Genomic DNA, 12,182 nt, shown 5'->3' with positions numbered 1-12,182 from the left:
TCGATCCAGTCTAAGTGGTTGGGCACCATTTCTTCACCTCGTCCCATCCCAAATCCTTATCCTGACCCCTTCCAAGTGCTTATATAGTCAGTAATTGACTATGGCTCTCTTCCCCTTGATAGTTCCCGTTCCCTTCCATACAATAAATCACATTTAAACACAATGTCTTGGCAAAATATACTTGGGTGGACTCGCCCCTTTGACCAGGCCTGCTTGTGAAATCTTAGCACAGGGAGGAACCTTTTGATCATCAAGTAGAGGCGTTACTGATTATTCAATATATCACATTAGTCTTGTTAGCGTGTGTGTGTGTATGTGTGTGTGTATATGTGTTCACCTAGTTGTGTTCACCTAGTTGTGTTTACGGGGGTTGAGCTTTGCTCTTTCGGCCCGCCTCTCAACTGTCAATCAACTGTTTACTAACTACTTTTTTTTTCCACGCTACACACACACCCCAGGAAGCAGCCCGTGACAGCTGACTTACTCCCAGGTACCTATTTACTGCTAGGTAACAGGGGCATTCAGGGTGAAAGAAACTTTGCCCATTTGTTTCTGCCTCATGCGGGAATCGAACCCGCGCCACAGAATTACGAGTCCTGCGCGCTATCCACCAGGCTACTAGGCCCCCTCGTAGTGTGTGTGTGTGTGTGTGTATGGTGTGTGTGTGTGTGTGTGTGTGTGTGTGTGTGTGTGTGTGTGTGTGTGTGTGTGTGTGTGTGTGTGTGTGTGTGTGTGTGTGTGTGTGTGTGTGTGTGTGTGTGTGTGTGTGTGTGTGTGTGTGTGTGTGTGTGTTTCGTACCTAATAGTCAGCGTTGCCTAAAAAAAAAAAATACATATACATATTATTTTTCCGAAGATTTAACCAGTGGTCTGATAGGTATGTTTAATTTAATGACTAAATCACAATTAAATTTTAATGTGAGCCTAGACAAAATGAATAACATGAACTAACAAACTCACTCTTTTAACGTCATTGAGGTCGTTGAGGTTGTTGAGGTCGTCTTGCAGTAATTACCCCCCTCTGTCTTTACTCAACCCCCTGCCTTTGGCGTCGTCTGCGATAATTGTCATGTTGGGACCGGCCTCTTCAGTTCTTGTCTATTTCATCTAGTTGTTTACAGGGAATCCATGTTCGAATAACTAGACCAGAAGGTTAACTGCAGCATATGCAGTTTACCGAATATCCGGGAGCTCCCTAATCTCTAAAGTACTAAGAAATTGCGTCACACGTCCCATTCAACAGCTGGCCACGTGACACCAAATTGCGTCACACGTCTCACTCAACAGCTGGTCACGTGTCACCAAATTACGTCACACGTCCCCCTCAACAGCTGGCCACGTGACACCAAATTACGTCACACGTCCCCCTCAACAGCTGGCCACGTGTCACCAAAATACGTCACACGTCCCCCTCAACAGCTGGCCCACGTGAAAACAAATGAAGTAAGACTTCACCCTTCAACAGCTGGTCACCTGACATCAAATAACGTCAAGCGACAGCCTCAACAGCTGGTGACGTGACAACAACTGACGTCAGACAACCTTCGTGACAGCTAACCATGTGAGAAGGAATGCATTCTACTATAGTCTTGCGTTGTCACGTATTGATATTTTTAGTGTACAATTAAAACTTGTTTATTGCCAAGACAAATAGTAAATTTCTATGAATTACTAAATATAAGATCGGAACACTAGGGAATCTCTGAAGAAGGTAAGAACGCATCTGGGATTCACTACAAGAGCATATGGGACGCTTCTACTATCTATTATCTTCAGCAGTCCCTAATAAAACAGTGGGCGTACGATTGCCGAGGCACGGAAGACATCTCCTGTCACGCAGGGTGCAGTCGCACCTCCACAGATCTCCAGTATCAGCTCTTGATACTGGTAATGGCTCAAAAGGGCCAAAACTTACGGGCTATTCATGCCCGTGCCACCTTTTGGGTGGCTTAATCTTCATCAATCATCAATCGATTGCCAAGGAATCAAAGCAAGATCCGCGAGCTTGTTATAGCGTCATACACACACTATACGAACTATAAGAACAAGCAACAGGAGACCAAAAAAACAATGTGGAGGAGGAGGAGGGCCCCGGCGGCCGCCTTGATAACCCAGCAGGGACGGATGTGGAGCCCTCACAGTCACCCATTGTCAGAGATACTGTGTGTGAGCGTGGTCACGCGCCTTGCTAAGGGCGCACACTACCAGAAAGTGTACACAGAGCGCAGTGTACAATCTGCGCATGTATATGTTCCATCGACCCGTCGCCAGCTGTTGGTTATGGCACCATTAAGCATCGTTTGGGCGAAAGAAACATACAAGAAACGGGTGTTTTCGAGTAGCTGAGGAGTCCCGTCTGGAGAGGCTGTAGTGCCAGTTGAGGGCATACCAGTGCCCCTGTCCGATGGCCACAACCCGCGGGATGATCACGCAGCCAACCACTAACGTCGCCCTGTGAGGCAGCAGCAGCAGGAGGTATGTTAATATTTTCCTCGTCATAAAAACAACAGAAACATTGGATCGCTTGGTATATGAACTATCCTTGTTCCTCAAAACAATAGACAATTTGTGTTGCGTATTGACGCGTTGGTTGGTGTCCGTGTGTTGTGCTAGAGTTCCAGTAATGACTAACGTTTACACTGCTGGATGTTCACACTATAAGAAGCGATACCAATTACAAATTAATATTTAACCTATACGTAACTGGAACATAAAATATACACGGAGATGTGAAGTCATAATAATGTTTTAAGGCTTGATATTGTGTTGGCAACGCACTTTAACTTACCGGAAATGGGTGGGACTGTGACCGGTGACTTCCTATGACCACATGTCCGGGCCGTTGACATGGTCTGCCCCACCGTCGGCCATTTTACAATAATGGTTTAAATAAACCACCGGAACACTCCAATATAATATGGAGATGTTGACCAAAACCACACACTAGAAATTGAAGAGACGACGACGTTTCGGTCCGTCCTGGACCATTATCAAGTCGATTGTGGACCATTATATTATCACGTATAATATGGATATATCTATTCATTTTAAAATATGCACTGCTAAAAACGTCTCAACCAAGAAATTTCGATTTCACAGTAAAAAATACTGTTAGGGAAATGTTCTGGTCTTTAGGTGTTTCCTCTTTTTCCCCAAGTGTTCAGGTTAAAAATATGGCGTTATTATAGTGGCCTCAGAGGTACTACTGGGTAATTGACCTCACGTAGAAGGTCAAGTCACATTAGCAGAGGCAGAGAGATGCTCAGAGCGCAGCAGGTGTCGTCACCAGCAACCACGAAGGTCAGGTCACCCGTTGCTGTGTCCCCCGATAACAAGATAACCAGAGCAACACCAGCCTACAGCCGAGAGTAATGTCAACAATAAGCACGGCTGTGGTGCTGTGGTTCTTAATTCTTTAATTCAGGAACTGATTCACTGACGAATCTGTTAGTCTGCGTATATTAAAGCCACAGCGACACACATATATATATATATATATATATATATATATATATATATATATATATATATATATATATATATATATATATATATATGACTTGAGGTAAAATACTTAATATAATTAATGATTTATAAAGTACCGATGTATACCAAACACTCGTGTGTTTGGTACACAAGTGGATATTATACATGATATATATGATATAATATGCAGCGGATATTACCAAGACTGGCAAGTCCAGTGGAAGAGGCTACTCCTCCTTACCTCCACAGTGGTTTATCTTACTTTATAAAGATGAGGGAGGAGACGCATAGCTAACGAGAAAATAAAGGTTTAACAAAGAATAGACATGTTAAATAAAGCTTTATTTATTTAAACAAAGAATAGACAAGTTAAATAAAGCTTTATTTATTTAAACAAAGAATAGACAAGTTAAATAAAGCTTAAGGACAGAAGAGACAATTTAAATACAGCTTAAGGAAAGAATAGACAAGTTAAATAAAGTTTAAGGAAAGACTAGACAATTTAAATAAAGCTTAAGACAAGTATAGACTAATTAAATAACGCTTAAGGAAAATATAAACAAATAAAACTCAAGGAAAGAAATGGTAATATAATAAAGATACACGTGATAGAGACACAATATCTAATGATGATAGAGATAGATGTTACGTAGAATATTTATTTATTTTTATTTAATTCTTTTATTTACAAATACAAGAGTTCTTACATTCTCGTACAGCCACTAGCACGCATAGCGTTTCGGGCAGATCCTTAAGCCTAATTTTTCCATGGAACACGACCCGCCAAATCGTTTAAGAACCAGGTACCCATTTTACTGTTGGGTGAACAGAGACTACAGTTAAGGATTGACGGCAAGTAAATCCTCCCCGGCCAGGATGCGAATCCAGGCCAAAGCGCTCGCGAAACGCCAGGCGAGTGTGTTACCACTTCGCCAATAATACACATGTGGGTATAATATACCAACACATGTGGGTATATTGTACAAAAGGTACAATAAACCCACATGTGTGGTATAGCTAGATGGTTGTAATAGCTAGATGATTGGTGTTTACTAGTTGTGTTTTGCGGGGGTTGAGCTTTGCTCTTTCGGCCGAACTGGTATATCTAGATTGGTGGAATAGCCTAATTTGTGGTATTGCCAGATGGTTGGTATAGCTATAATGGTGGTATAGCCTGATGTGTGGAAGGAGGGAAAAGGGAAAGGGGAAGGGAAGGTCGGAAGAGGAAATAGGGGAAAGGGTGAGATATGGAGGATAAGGGGATTTTATTTTTCTAGTTTAGTTTCAGCCTCATCATCTATACAGCTTCTATCCTCCATGGCTAGGGTTAGAGATCTGTTAGGCAACACAGAGTGCAGCGAGTTATTGAGCACTCAACCACTGGTGTTTAAAGTACTTATACAATGCATGTATACAGTGCATATACATACATTCCTAATAAAATCTCTGAAGGGGGGGGGGGGAATTCAAACCGTGGGGGTCCACGGTTCGAGACCCATATACAGCCCAGGTGAATGGAATACATACATCCTCGTCTGTCTTATATAGACAGAAATAGAGATCTGTTCTCCTGCATACTGCATGTATTATTGAGCACTCAACCACAGAAGGAGTTTTTTTTTGCCATATGCTAACCAGCATCTGTTCTTGTCTGCCCTACACAGACAGGGTTAATATAGAGACCAGCGGATGATGCCTCTCTGTTCGCGACGGACTTTGCTCTGTATTACTATAACTTTCATATCGCCACTGATGGCCACTCCAAGATCCTTCTTTTCGACAGTTTAAACAGGTGATTATCCAGCGCAGTCTTTTCACACTGGATATTATTGCAGCTAAAGTTCCTCACCTTACATTTATCTACATAAAACTCAAAATCCGTGTCATTGATCACCGTGCAAGCCTATCCTTAACAGTAATAAACATATATGCTCACTAATGCGCCTGGATCATTTGGAAATGTTTTTTTGCAGAGTTTTCTAGGTGAGTGTCATGTAAGAGCTAGATTAAGTATGGTTAGGTTTGCTATGATTTGTCTTGCTTTCAATAGATAACATTTAAGAAAATTAATCGTAATATAATATTCACAATGCATTTATATAGAGAAAATCGTTAGAGCAGGAATTCTATATAAAATATTATACTCTATAAGAACATAGAATATATTTCCATGTGAACATTTATGCACATTAAAATACCGCGAATTAAATACAGTTATACATTACACACAGAAACTTACAATATGCATCAAATGAACGAATCCACAAGGGCCGTGACGAGGGTTCGAACCTACGCCCGGGATTATCCAAGACGCGCCTTAGTCGACTATGCTACGACATGGTAAAAGAATTGCAACCTGGAGTGCAATGACAATGATAATTCCATGGGGGGAATTGTGTAAAACCCCGGTCTGTGCTTCGGAGAAGCTGCTGGAGCCTTGAGAGGGCAGTAGCACTCCAAGTTGTCAATTCTTTTTACCATGTCGTAGCATAGTCAACTAAGGCGAGTCTGGGATCATCCAGGGCGTAGGATCGAACCCTCATCACGGCCCTTGTAGATTCGTTCACTGTTATACATATTTATATTTAGGGAACGTGAAGTCTTATTGAAAACTTTTTTGTTTTCAAGTAACTCCAATAATGTAGTAAAAATGCTAGCATAATTTGGCACTAATGTCTTTAATAATGTAGGAAGCAATTCTCCAGAACCAAAACCCCTGAATTTGGTAATTATTCACCGCCAGAATACAGCTACACAGATTACTGATTTCCCTTCACATTCCTGTATTTGGCTGGCGGGAGATGGGTGTGGAAAATGTCAACTTTTATTGCTATAGGGATTTGTTGCTTTCAAATTGTTTGCTTTTAATTATAATTAATGGCTGTTGGCTGATGATCACTGTCGGTAAGCGTCCTGTACTTTTTATTATATGTTTCAATGAACAATACACAAAATTAGGCAGAATTGAAGTGAGTTTAGGAAACTGTGTAGGAAGACAGAGAGGACGTACTCACCTAGTTGTTCTTGCACGGGTTGAGCTTCGGCTCTTTGGTCTCGCCTCTCAATCGTCAATCTACTGGTGTACGGGTTCCTGAGCTTATTGGGCTATATCATATCTACATTTCAAACTGTGTATAGAGTCTGCCTCCGCAACATCACTGCTTAATGCATTCCATCTGTTAACTACTCTGACACTGAAAAGTTCTTTCTAATGTCTCTGTGTCTTTTTTTTTTTTTTTTTAGTTTAGTTCATTTATTATGCACCCCATACCCATCTTGTGGGCGGTAGTGGAAAGGGTTACAGAGGCACATAATGGGCTCAGGGACTGAACCCCACAATTCATTTAGCTAAGCAAGTTACAATCTTGATGAGCTAGTTACTGAATTTTGTAACTAGCTCATCAAGATTGTAACTTGCTTAGCTAAATGAATTGTGGGGTTCAGTCCCTGAGCCCATTATGTGCCTCTGTAACCCTTTCCACTACCGCCCACAAGATGGGTATGGGGTGCATAATAAATGAACTAAACTAAAAAAAAAAACTAATGTCTCTATGGCTCATTTGGGTATTCAGTTTCCACCTGTGTCCCCTTGTGCGTGTACCACCAGTGCTAAATAATGTCCTTATCTACCCTGTTAATGTGGGGCATCAACATTTGATGTCCTTATCCTTTTGAAGTGGGAGCCCCCGAGGGAAGGTGATGTCGTGGGTGAGGAGAGGAATATCATTGAAGTGAGAAGGAACACCTTGAGGCAAGAAGATCGACCCCCCCTTGCGGCGAGAGGGATCCCCTTGAGGTGGGATTGAGAGAGCCTTTTGATGTGGGAGAGATGCCCTTGAGGTGGAAGGAATTCCCTTGAGGGAGTTGAAGGAGCCGGAATCCCCTTGAAGTTGGTGGAGAATGGTCACCTTGAGGTAAAAGGGATCCCCCTTGAAGTAGGGTGGAAAAGTAACTCTGTTGAGGAGGGAGGTGGATGAAAGAAGAACCTCCTTGAAGTGGGTGGAGGAGAGTTCCCCTAAGAAGAGTGGAAGAGGGGGGTTCACTTGAAGTGGGTGGGAGAGGGACCCCGCTTGAAGTGGATGGAAAAGAGGTCTCCCTTGACTGCCAGGATGGGGCGAGGCTCACATCCTGTCATTATTACCCACACTAAGCCTCCGTGGGATTTCCTTTGGAAAAGACTTACATAATCCAGAGGATGTGAAATACTGCTGAACTGTAGACCACTGGTGGTTACATTTAAACAGTTTTTAAAAGCTAATATCACAATGAATTGATGAAAACAGATTGGTTGACGTTGTTGATTTCAGTTTTTTTTTAGTTGACAGACAAATATTTTGAAAAGGTGAAATACAAATTATATCAAGAGCATCCAAGATGTATTCTTCGGATTTACAGACCTGGCCATCAAGACCACTGTTGATGGAAAAGTTATAAGGAGGATAACTAGGCACCAGCCTAGTTCCAGAGCTGGGAGGTACGAGCTACAAGTAAATACCACAGGTGTTAAATTTAAAGTCAATGGAAGAGATGAGAAGCAAGGAATAGCTGATCACGACATACGAAATCTTAGTGGGAGAGACATAACAGACAAAGACAGACTATTTAGCACGGGTAGTACACGAACAAGGGAACATAGATGAAAACTATCGCAATTACCAAAATGAGCCTCAGAGACATTAGAAATAATTTTGTCAGTGTCAGGATTGTGAGGAAAATGGATTGGGCTGAAAAGTGTAGTGGTGGAATAAAATTTAATTCATATAACTAAATGTAGATACGACAGAACCCAGTATAGCTTCTCATAACTAAACACCGGTCGTTTAAAGGTTGAGAGGCGGGACTCAAGAGCTGTAGATCATCCTCCGGTTTAGCTGACAAGGCCACACCCAACCTGGTCGTAAACACTACACTGAATATTGTACTTTTAAAAAAAAATAGAACACTTCAGTAGCCTCGTATCAAACACACTCGGGGGGTTTTCTCTCCATTATTGACATCTGAATTTGCTCCCGAGTCAGGATGGATGGAAGCAAAGATCAAGACGGAAGGTATCTGGCCAAAATTTCCGCATTTTTTTCCGAAATATTGGGAAAAAATATTAGTTCAAGCAAGCCGGGGTATAAGAAAATGGGTTTACCATCTCAAAAATATATTTACAATGTTAATGGAGACAACGGAGGCACTCGCTGTTTATTTTATTTTATATTTTATTATCTTTTTCATTTTAACTTCTTTTTTTGGGGAAAGCATTGAACTATTTTATGGAAAATTGTTCAATATACCTTTTTTTATTGGTTACCTATGCCTTGGATAATATTCCATTATTCCTCAGCGATTTTTGGCAATATTCCAATATATCTCGTTGACATTAGGTTATTTTTCCAATATTGTTCAGCTGGCTGGTTTTGTGTGATATTACACTCCTCCCCAACCCCGCTTATCTCCCCCCCCCCTAGGGATCGTGTCATTGCTGGCCGCTCCAATGGCCTGGTAAGGCAGTTGTGGATGGAATACGAACCCGCCAAACACACGACGAAACTACGACGTCGCTACAACGTTCGAACAAGTTTTAACACCTAACAAGTTGTAACAACGTTCAAATAATGTCATAAGAACGTTATAACAAGATGTAACAACATTATTACAAGTTGTAACAAGCGGAAAATAGGGGACAGTTACGTTGTATGTTTACAGGAACCGTAGAGGAGTGGTTTGTTGGGGGTGGACTCGGTATCAAAATGGACTGATGAATCTAGTCTATGATAGAATCTAGTCTAGCCGTATTAGTGGCTTTAGGTATTGTATGTACCTGCTATATCTATAAATCCAACATTATGTTTGTAACTCATCATCTATGTATGTACTTTTACCTAAATAAAAATTGGAATTTTGATTTTTTGAATTTTAGTATTTTTTATTTTTTTTTGGCAGGGACATTCCTGCGCGGGGCCCAAAGTTTCTGGCTGGCCCACTAAATGTTACTTGTTTCTCTTTTACTTAGACGGTTTATGAGTATTTATGACTCGTATGGTCGCTTCAGTAAGATTATGTCCCTGTGTGTTTAACAACTTCTTCTGCTCTGTTGAATCTAAGTTGAAATCTTAATGGGTTTGTAACAGTGTGATGTGTTAGATAATGTTCCAGTGGTCTGACGGGCATTATATCGGGTGGTGATTAGTCGGGTTGTGATTAGTCGGGTGGTGATTAGTCAGGTGGTGATTAGTAGGGTGGTGACTAGTGAAGGACTTTGTGATGATGCCAAGTGGAAAGTTTACATACAAATTAATTGTATTCACACTATATTTTACAATAAAACAGGAATCACGTTACATTATCAATAAAAGGCTAAGTAGGATCATAATTTGAATTAAAAACCATTGTTTTTTTAACAACTTGTATATAAATCGTTAGAATATTGGCTGGACTGAACTGTTTGCAGCTGACTGGTGCTCTACACTTTCGACCTACCTATTAACACCTAGCAAATTCGGGAATCCTAGGTACCCTTATCTCAGGGACCCTGGAACATGCGGCATACGAAATAATAAATGTAAATAATATAATACTTTTGTTGTTTATAGTGGTAAATTATCACGAAATGTCATTCATTTTCATGTCTTGAGAAAGAGAACCTTTGGTAGTTTTAGGAAGGTTAGGTTGTAACCAAGAATGATGGATCCACTCACCAGTCTCTGAGCTCAGGTTACTACAGTAGTAACGAAAGTGACTTTGTACTGGGTAAATACTACACAATCACCGTGAGTGATATCAAATAAATAAAGAAGCACTAAACTCAAACCAAGATTGGTATTTAGAGGCTGTGGCTGCATTGATTCACACTAATCATTACAAAGCAGCTTCTACACATGTTCTGTAACAATGAATGAGGTGATGCAGCAGGCGGATTGTGAGGGGCAACGAGGCAGGAGGTTGAAGTTTGGTGTATCAGAGACAACGTGACACAGAAGGTGGTGGATTGTTTTATGAAAATACAGAACATCTGAAGCTAGCTAGTGCTAGCATTGTTCTCTGAACCACACAACTACCGAACGTTTTCCTACTAAAAAACTTGATAGGTTTGTTACAAGCGATGTGTAGTAACACCAGCTCACTGTTAGTTAACTTGTGTTCGACTTTAAATTTTGGCACCCACTCTAGCTTCTGCAGGCGATGAGTCACAATAACGTGGCTAAAGTATGTTGACCAGACCACACACTAGAAGGTGAAGAGGCGACGACGTTTCGGTCCGTCCTGGACCGAAACGTCCAGGACCGGACCAATTGATTTTTAACAGCAAAATCAATCAAGTACAGGCGACTGGAAGATCAATACACCTTTGAACAAATCCACAAGGGCCGTGACGAGGATTCGAACCTATGTCCGAAATCATCCCAGACGCTGCCTTAATCCACTAAGCTAGGTTCGAATCCTCGTCACGGCCCTTGTGGATTTGTTCATTGATGCATCACGCTATTGTGATTTCTGTGTGTAATACACCTTTGTTCCCATAGCGTCTGAGACGCATGGCCCCTGGGGTAGGAGTGCCTTGGGACTCCTCAAGGAATTGGGTTCCAGGCTCATTCACATCACCAGAGATCCAAGGGCAGCCCGTTTCCTGTTTCAGTGCCTCAGGGTGGCGATCCAGGGGGGAAATGCCTGCTGCGTCCTCGGTTCTTGTCCGGAAGCGGAGGAGCTCCAAGAGATCCATAACCTTTAAACCCATTGTTTAACTAATGTAAATCTTGTAACCTTTAAATGTCTAATAAAACACACACACACAAAAAAGGAAGGGGGTGGTAGGAGAAAAGCACACAGAAACTGTATTGGAGGGGACCTTAAACATTCCCTCTAATGCGTTATGTGTGGTTTCCTCTAAGGCTAAGGGTCCCCTTCTCCCAGTCAGAGGTGGTACTCCCTTCCATTAATTTTGTGTATGGGCAAATATATATATGTGTGTATGTATGTATGTGTATACAGGGCATGTGTAAACTGGTCAGAATTACATTTATTCTTGCAAATGTACATTAATCACATTTAATATTGTAAATGTACATTAATCACATTATGTAAGAAACACACCTCGAGCACTTGATGTAGGACAGACGTAAATCGAGATATTTATATATATAGGTTAGATTAACATCTTATAAGCACTACAATCACCGTCTGTGGTTGATTGTTTAATAAATTACTGAACTATATATGTTTAACAGCTCTCCAACCCTGTCTATAGAGGACAGAACAAATGTATATATATGCTGGTTAACATTATCAATGTTTGGCTACATCTCTGGTAGAAAATAATAATAATAATAATAATAATAAATAATAATACAAATAATAATAATAAAATGGCAAAACGGGAACGAAACTGGAGAAATGCCATCAACGTGGAGAAAATTAAAAGTATTACACGAAGCGCCGCTCAGGCAGAGTAGGAAACGAGGTTGGTATTACCATCCCAGGAAACCCAGCAACATTGAAGATTAATTTTACTGGAACAAATCTAACAAAACTATGCATGTTCAACTCAGCGCCAACACAACTGAAACTTCATCTATACCAAATGTTGATTAAGTTACTGCTAGAACATCCATGCTCCACACTAACTTTTCAGAGTAGAAATTAGAGTTTTCAACTTAGTCGGTAATGTTTAGCTAAGAGAGAGTATCCACAAGGAATCTCTACACTCAACA

Source organism: Procambarus clarkii, chromosome 29 (genome assembly GCF_040958095.1).
Source record: "Procambarus clarkii isolate CNS0578487 chromosome 29, FALCON_Pclarkii_2.0, whole genome shotgun sequence".
Classification (NCBI taxonomy): Eukaryota; Metazoa; Arthropoda; class Malacostraca; order Decapoda; family Cambaridae; genus Procambarus; species Procambarus clarkii.
This window is presented reverse-complemented; position numbering follows the sequence as displayed.